The sequence below is a fragment of the Crassostrea angulata genome, chromosome 9, assembly GCF_025612915.1.
Source record: "Crassostrea angulata isolate pt1a10 chromosome 9, ASM2561291v2, whole genome shotgun sequence".
Lineage (NCBI taxonomy): Eukaryota > Metazoa > Mollusca > Bivalvia > Ostreida > Ostreidae > Magallana > Magallana angulata.
In genome coordinates, this window is record NC_069119.1 from 35455423 (window position 1) to 35464966 (window position 9544).

General features: G+C 31.7%; 1 long non-coding RNA gene across 1 annotated transcript; it reads left to right on the top strand.

Annotated features, from left to right (window-relative positions):
• Nucleotides 1-4276: 4276 nt before the first annotated feature.
• Nucleotides 4277-4991, top strand: LOC128162626 (uncharacterized). Its single transcript, XR_008240689.1, has 3 exons — nucleotides 4277-4457; nucleotides 4541-4602; nucleotides 4766-4991. It is a non-coding gene; the product is annotated as an uncharacterized LOC128162626 (long non-coding RNA).
• The last annotated feature ends 4553 nt before the right edge of the window (nucleotides 4992-9544 follow it).

A 9544-nucleotide genomic window follows, 5' to 3' on the forward strand; every position in this document is an offset into this window, starting at 1 on the left:
TTACTTGTACAGTTGATTAAGCATTGATTTATACGACAGCGTACAAGGTAGTTTAAACATGAAATCAAATTATAATCAAAGTTCCATGTTTGCGGTAGGGGTTAGCACGATAAAGGAATGCCCTGAATTGAGGCATTCGATTATTATTTTAAAAAATATTCACATGAGTTTAAACAACTTTAGATTAGATTCTATCGGTCACATATTAATCACTTCTGTAGTTTCATTGTGGAAGCGAACTCATTGCTGCCCCCCCCCCTTTCCTCCCGCCCCGCTGACAGGTGCTCGCGCTGGATTTTTTTTAATTGGAGAAAAGATAACAAGATCTGTCGAAAATCATTTTTGGTGGATTCTTCTTATGTGTAACATTTTGTTTCACTTTCCCACCCCTTTGTTTATTCGGCCAGTCTGTGTTAATTCAATTGCCGCATGCGACCGAGAATCTTGTGTCGCTTCAGCGCACACAGCTCAGAACATTTATAGCCCCAGGTCATCAATTGTTATGTAATTGAGTAACAGTTGGAAGGGTGATTTTACTACATAAAATAATAAAATCATAATATAATCCATTTGAATTGAGTACCATGCGTATAGATTCCCATAATAATAATTTTTTTTATTTCCTCTCTATGTTTACATTTAATTTTGTTCAAATAATTAATAAATTTTCTATCATTTAAATTGTGTGCTTCATCAAATTCTTCATCAAATACTGATTCCGATTACCTTGAAGTCATTAATTTTCCATTGGCTTTTGACAAAAGAGAGACGCCTGACCATCCAATGAAAACAAATACACAGAGTTTGATTGACAGGTTCAGCCAGGTGCAGGTCTCACCCGATGTCCGAGGTTATGTGTGCTGTTTGTACACAGCCGAATGGTCTCAGTAAGAGTTATCAGTAGGAGTTATCGATGTAAATAAATAATAAAAATACATGCCTATCAAAACATGATCGTGCAAGTTAAAGTTGATTTAGGTTTGTTCCAATAGAAATCATGTTTCACTAACTGTATTTAACGAGGCCGGGTCTAATTTTTTCTGCCCTAGATTTTTTAATGAAATTTTTTACATGAATTTCTACTGATATAATTATTATTTTAAGGAAAAAAAATCAGACATCTACCACACCGTTTGTTCAAGGGGTCATCTCAAAGTTTGTTAATCTTTAACATAGGACCCTATGGGATTTTGCTTGAAGTGTATCAATTTTGCTCATTTTTTACATTTTTTTAAAACTTCTGCCCTAGGGATTTCTTTTTCTGTTCTACATATTAAAGTTATTGCTTAAAGGCATCAAATGGTCAAATTAAAAAAACCTTTTACCTCCTGGTTTGATCCAGGGGTCTTATCAAAGTTGTTTTTTGTATGCCCAATTTCCCAGTTTGCCAGATAATGGCTATTTTTTTATTTGACAAAGACGGAAATGGTGATCTTAATAGTATTATCAAAACATTCAGACACATTTAAGTAATAAATAAATATATAATATCGCATATTAAGGGTCATTAATATAAAATACATGGTTACTGTCTTGAAATATAGAAATTAAGCTATATTTAGGCGGGTTAAGAAAACGTGACAGAGGGCTAGGCTTGCTGAACCCTCTTCACGTTTTCGAACCGAGCCCAAATATAGCTTATACTTCGAGACATTTATGTTGATTCCACAATATAATATCAATTTTACGCATCAATCGAGCTATTTTCGACAAATTTCGCTGAATATCTGCATTTGAAACTATCACGCCATGGCGTCAACAAAGCAAAAAAATGACGTCACAATACAAATGAAACGCTGCGCGAAAGCGTGCGTACTCGTTCTGTACTCGGCCTCGTTAATATTTTTTATGTATAGCGAATTTAATATTGTTTCAGTACTGAAACATCGCATGAAAACGTTAAATATACATTTACTCTGTAACTAGTCGTCTTTTAATGCATATACCTTTCTTTTGTTTGTTAAAAATTCGTTCAATTTTGTTAAAGTAATGTAAAACACGGGCGCCATTTTGAAACAATTAACTTGTCAGAGAGTTCCGAATGAAATCTGATGAACATTTCACACGGTTCTCGCACGCTTTGCCCGAAACGCTAAACGGTTTACACGAAACTCTAAAAGGTTTACACGAAACGTTTCTCGCACGTTGGCCGCACGCTTTTTTGGTGTAGTAGTACGTTTTAGGGTCTGTAAATTTTGTCAGCACGCAATTTTAAACTTGCACACAAAAATTTAGAAATATTTTAATATAGAAGTTATCTTTGAGAAAAGTTTACGTGTTTTGTAGGCGGGTTTAGTTTAAAAAAGAAATACACTTCCTGACATGAATCACGAGTACATACTGTTTATAACAATGCTTGCTACCCTTTGAAAATTTAAGTCGCCATTAAACATTTCATTTTTTAAAGAATGTTTGAAAAGATTACATAAACTCTGTTCGACAAATAGTTTTCCTAAAATATTTTCTTCCCTTCTTTGTTCAAAACACGTTTTATATACAGGCTTTCAATCACAACACGTTTTTATAACAAAAGCAGAACTGAAAGTACAGTCATTATAATCGTTTGACACCATATAACATATATTTTCAACTCGCAGCAACAACGGAAGACCTACTCGGGGCTTTGCCACGAGCTCTGCTCTAGTTTTCTCCTCTATATTAGGTAAAATTGATTGTGATTTATAATAAAAAAATATTACACGAATCAGTTAAAAAGCAATCTGCTCGCGTTCGAATTTAATTTACTTTTAAAAAATACATTTCATTAGTTTAAAAAAACACACTGCTTTAGCCTTTCAATTGCATTATACTGGTCAACTCCTATTTAAATATATATACGTACCTTTGATAGATAATATTTAGTGCGTTTACATCGTTTCTGATGTTTATTACAAATCTAACTTGTACTTTTAAGGTTGCGTTTTCATGGATTATTTTGTGATTGACCAGAATTTTGGCTGTATTCAGAGCTTCACTGACCGCTCAGACTTACGTTTGACTTTACGTAATCGTAGTAAAATTGTCCATATACAATGTACACGTGTATATAGAGGAATCGGTTGTTCCTTCTCTCAAACGTACTGATCGAAAATATATGACTTGTATTATTAATGTTATTAATATTTACATTTCTAATTTTAAAAAAGTTCCAGAGAGAGAGAGAGAGAGAGAGAGAGAGAGAGAGAGAGAGAGAGAGAGAGAGAGAGAGGTAAATATTAACAATAAAACGGTTTTTTGGGGATGTGTTTTTTTTCGAGCTATGAGGGTTGCTAACCTGCATTCATGAGACACCAAAAATTAATGCTCATTTTTATGTTTTACAGAAAGGATTAAATGAGTACCTAGAGTTAGATAGAAGCCTTTATCATATATGATAAATACTTTATTTTCACATTTTCTCGTCAATCATATTCATTTTATGTTTCATTTCTATCATTTTAATAATATATTTCATTTTGTATTATCAAGCCCTCCTAAGCTATAACTCCTAAGTCTTCATAGTGGCAAACAGTTTAATTTCTAGTTATGGATATTGAAAATTTACCGGAAGTGATAATGTACGCCAATAATACAGACACTATGGTCCAGTTTGAAAACAAATTCCGACATAGGCACTCGACATAGGCACTCGAAACAGAGCTTAAGATGGCTAGATGGTGATGGTCATTTGTAGACAATGTTAATCTCCTTAAGAAGGAAATCTGTGAATACGGATAAAGGAAACTTTTCAATTTCTAAAGCTAAAACATTCGGATTTTTTCTTTTTCTTTACTAAATGACAGTCTATGGCTCAAAAATTCTTTTAAAAAATAAACCGTATAGCTAATTTGTGAACCACTAGTACTTAACCTTCTTCATAGATATAAGATTCCTTTTTAGCCAATGACCAAACAGTTTAAAGTAAACAAGAGAAGAAAGCTAATCTTGTTTTTTCTTTGTTTGTTTGTTTGCTTTTTATAATTTTTTTTTGGTTTATTTGGTGTTATCTAATGACTAGTATGTTGCAATCAATTTCTCGTAACCAGATAAAAATAAGCACTACCAACGTTTCAATCCATAGTTGACTGTGTCCTAGATTCTGATCACAGAGAGCTGAATTGGTCTCATTTTTGTTAAGATACAAAAAGAGTAATCTATATGTTTTGCGTATGAGTACAATTAATTTCCATAATATCAAAACATTGTTTTTGAGCAATAAGGATTATACAAAACGTAGAAAGCTTGTCAGCAGCGAGAAAACTGGAAAAATAATCCAAAAATCCAGGACAAAGGAAGTGCTAGATTTAAATGTATCGGATAAATATATACTGTTTTAAGCTGAAATTGCAATTGTTTCTGATAAAAGGAAAACGTATTTTTAGACGAATTCGGTGTAAAATTCATTTTTTCTTCGTTTTGAAGGCTTTGAACGTCTAAAGTTTCATATTCAATTCTTCAAATTTGTTACCGGAGTTAAGGTCAGAAATAATATGGTTATACAATATTTTAATATTTCTTTTTCATATTTGGGTAAATTGTATTGTATTTTTCCATGTTGTAGAATGGATGGGCTTACGTATTTACATGGATTCAAACTGAATACTGAATTCCAAAAATACACACGTAGGTATTTTTTTTTTCTTTTCTAGAATAAAATACAATCGACTGCTTAATTATAAGAATATGGGCATTTCGTTTGTTTTACGAAAAAGTTGATCAACGCTATTCCATTTTCCATCCATACAGGTAAGCGTCACTTGAATAAAGTATATTTTTTACATCTTAGGTCTATCGAGAACACACAACACTTCCTCGAAAACGGAAGAAAGCCGTTTTGATGGAAACGTTTATATTGAGGCTCAAGAAGGGATACCAAGATCGATGTTTAAAATCGCTATGCTTGTATTTTTCGGTTTTCTTTCCATTTTGTTAGTTCTGTGTACATATCCACGAGAAAAGTGTTGAATGATTACTTCAAGGAACTAGATGGGCTCGACTATTTTTTGAATACATAAATTTCCTCAAAACGAATGGATATATGTTATTTCTGATATTTTTAGATTTAAAAGAAAATACAGTTTCAGTCATGTATTCCCCTTTTTTAAATGTATATTACATAGAGTAAACTTTTATTTACACAAAAATATGCCAAATTAAAAATCTTTAAACTTTCTCATTAGACTTTCAAACGATAAATTATGACGTCATAAAAGTGCAATGACCCATATCTAAATGAAACTTATCAGAGAATACAACTTTTCATGTAGGTTTTTTAAAAGTAGGAAACTTTCTACGCAACTGTTGAGAACATTTGATTTTTATATTACAACATTTAATTATGCTATTTCAATCCATTACATTAAAGTTTACATACACATTTCCATGATGGGTTTTTGCATATTTTCATAAAATTTAAATCACTTTTCATTTTTAGGGTATATCTTATTGGCATGTTTATATATTGAAAAAAGATTATACCTTCTTCTTTGTTGACCATCAAGACTCCATAAAAATAACAATTTCATTTAAATGTTTCAGGAAAGACAACATTTTGTTTAAACTATCATATTTATGGTAATTAATCTCATGGAATTTTATTTAGTTTATTTCCTTCCCATTTTGTTTTTAAATCATCAATACAATGGCAGGGAACCAATGCTGGTTAATAAATAGCATTGCACTTGCAATAATTCTTTTGATCTTGAACTGTATTCAGTTATATTGTACTTTTGCGTTTGTACGAGTATAAGTGTATACGTACATGTACGAGGGTTGTTCGAAAATTATTAAGACAACTCAACTTTTTCTTTTTATAATTGAAGAAATTTGGTGAAAGTTGCCATAAACATTAAAGATACCTAACAAATAATTGAACAAAGTAATATTTAAATAATATTTCGTTTCCGACACTGTCGGGGATAAGCAAGTCGGTGGTCGGGGTATCCGGCTTAGACATGAAATCGGAGATTAACAAACTTAAACATCTACTTTCTAGTGGTCCGTAGAATTTCAGTTAATGATAACAGAAATCAAATCAAATATGTTTTTTTTTTCTGCTATTTTTTGCGACTAACTTTTGATCAAGTTTGACGATTGTTAGAGTTGAAATACGAATATGGTACAAATATATTTACCAAGCAATAGAAATCTGACAACGACTTTAATTGAATTTTGACGTCAAGACGGTGCAACAAATACATGAAACTTTTCCTCTTAAAACTGTATACATCAAACTGGTGGAGATCTCAGTAGAAGACTTTTAAGGCTATACAATTGCTTAAACAAAAACTATACGATAAGAAGGGATAAAGAGCTTCAGTTCATCATATCTTTTTTCACTGTTAATCTAGAATTAAGACAAAGGGACCAATTATCAAGTACTCTTTACACACTAGCTCTTGTCAACAGTTCTAAAATTGGTACAACTTGACTGCAGGCGACTTTCTTTCATAGTAATTCGATTTTTGGGTAAAAATAATTTAATTTTTTCCACAAAAAATCACGAATGAGAGAAAATGTAAATGATGACACCTTATAATAAATAACAAAAAAATGAGAAATAACGAACAATTCTTCTTATTTCTGTTCCTTTATAAGGTGTTTAAATCACAGGAGCAATAGGAAACGTTAAAATGACGTTGCGAAAAGTTTGCGGTTGCGACGGGTCACTGGACAAAGGCACGTCGTTCCGCTTAATTACCAGGAAAGATCCAATAAGGCCATGGACAAGAAACTTTTCACATTGATATACTTTATCCTGATTTACGTTTTGGTGAAGTCTTAAGGGTTTATCTTTTTTACCTAAAACAATAAGAGGAAAAGTTTCATTAATTTCCGAAAAACCCTCATGTATTAAATGAAGAATGAGGTAGACCATGCATTTTCTTATTTTATTTTGGTTTTAAATTTAGCAGAGGTTATATTGTTAGATTAAAATGACAATTTATCTTTTGACAAAATTGTAACCTACATGTAGAAGAACAAGAGATACAAATCTAACTGAGGTAGTCTATTTTATTTTAATTAACACCATTTATAGAACGGGAATTTTCAAACTATACAATGTCAACAAAATGTTAAGTTGTGTCTGTTTAATTGTCAGCAATATCAATACAACGGTTTAAATATTAAAAGAAAAATGAAAGTTTAACCTTCAAAAATTAACAATACACATTAATTCATTCACTAAATATAAAAATTAAGCGTCTTTCCACGATTTCGTCTGCTTGAGATCGACAATCTACTTTTATGGTAAGACTGGCTCTTCCAATTCCAGGAAAAATTATATTGAACATGTAGGCCTATTTACTTTTTACGGTAACACTTCTGTTAAAATTTAGTAACGATGAGTTTTAAATTAACAGACGTATATCATCGGTCATCAGAAAAAACATCGTAAAGAAAACCCATGAGTAGTGCATCACCTTCTTCGGTGTATTCCAAGAGGCAGATATACCATTTAAGCACATCACTGATTATCTAGGTACTACAACATTATCCAAAGTCGCAAAGTTGTTTGTCGACCTATCAGATAATTTCGTCCACAATCGTGTCTCCTTGCTTGGTTATGCCCAGTTGCATATATGCATATTCCAGTGATCTAAGTCACAATAAAATAAGTTATCGGTAAAACGAATCCTGCTCCTGAGTGAATAATATCACAAGCCATCGCATGCATGTTCCTTTCGTTTTCATTTCAGCAAGTTCAAATTTCAAATCTATCTTTGTGTTAAATCTATAAAATTCAGTTCAGTTACTCTGCATCAGCTGAATGCTCATCTATTTTGAATATTGTTGCTGTTATTGTTTTGTTATCGTACGCATGGCTTCGTTTACATTATTTCATTTTTGATCAATACGCTTCATATTTAATAATTTGAAATTGTTTGATCAAATGATTAAGGGCCTTACAAATTCAAGAACTTTTTCAATGCCCTTTGATATCGAGGAAGTTGTTCATTTAAGAAAAGAGACAGATCGAGTAAGGGTATTGTCTATAAAGAAAACACATTATGTGTCAATGTTCTTGATTAGATTGATGTTTATCAATATTCCAAGATATCGTTATTAAGCTTAAACAGTATTCATAATATCAAATCATTGTAAGAGGTAGTATAAAGGAACCTGTTACAAAAAAAAATATGGGCAAGTATTGAATATTTTGAAATAAGGACGAACAACATCAACAAATAATCCTGTCAATTAGTATTGATTTTGTTGATTTCTGATAGCATAAATGGTTGATTGAAAATACATTACTTTTAAAGGGGGCTAATTACTTGCAATTAGCAGAGATTTAGATGCTTAGTTACGCATTGGCGTTAAAGATGCTGAATCAGCAGCAATAAAAAAGAAACAAAACGAAAAATAGATTTAACCATCAAAAACTGTAATTAAATTTGATGCAGTGCATATTATTAACTTGAAATTTCACTTCTACGTGATTACATGTATGGACATCTATGTTAAATGAGAACATGTAAAGAAGAAAAGTGAAATACATTTTTTTTCTAGAGAGTTTATCTCTGCCTTTATATGACACTTCCCTTTTGGTAATATTCTATTTACATGTAATGTGATCTATAAGCCACGTGTTTTGAAATAAACCTCAGCTTTTTTTTTTTAATAGTACTCTCCATTATACTGCAATATCGAGCTTTGATCAACCTAAATGACCTCGATTTAGAAATGTATCTTCCCTTAATGGATCTTATAAGACATGCATTGCCCTAAATCCACAATATGAAAAATAATTGAGCATTAACTTTTATCAATTTTAGAAAGAGGGTCCTTTGACGAAGTCGTTTAATCATAGTGATTAAGAAAATATTTACAAAAGACTTTATTATCACACTCCGCTAATGAGTACTTTGAAGATAAGTTAAGCTCAGAATTTATATAACAGGTCAACATGCTTTTTAGCTCAGATGGTTTAAAGAATGTCGTCATAAAATCTCACAGAACCCAATTGATCGTAAATTTATCAATTTATAATCTTCCGGCAATGGCTTTATGTTTTGCAAATAAAACCACTAATGACTTTGCAAAAGAAAAAACAACATTGATCAAAACAGCCGAGAGTATAGTTTTTTCGACATTTATTATTCAAGTGTTCTATTTGTTTTAAAAAAAACAGGTATTATAGGATAAATTTCTACAAAATATCAAATGACATCGGTATGTTTTTGAGAAGCTTACATGGTAGGAGCAAGACAGACGCAATCAGAAATTTAATTTATCACAGCGTGTACATCTTCAATGAAATATAACAATAATGTATTATCTGCGGATTTTTCCATTTACCCAACTACGACAAAAACACACTGCGGGTGTGACTGGGCAGAGGGTTCTAACTCCTCCATAGCAACTGACCCTACCCCTAGTTGTTTAAGAGGTCCGTGTTTGCTCTGGTCCTGTTTTGTATTTTTTCTTTGGAATTTTGATTTAGACCACTGTTCGTTATCACCACATGTCATGCGGTAAAACATCAGGGATTTTTCTCTTTAATGAATAAAAAAGGACATTTAATATATGATACCCATCTTATGTCTATGAAGTAAACAAA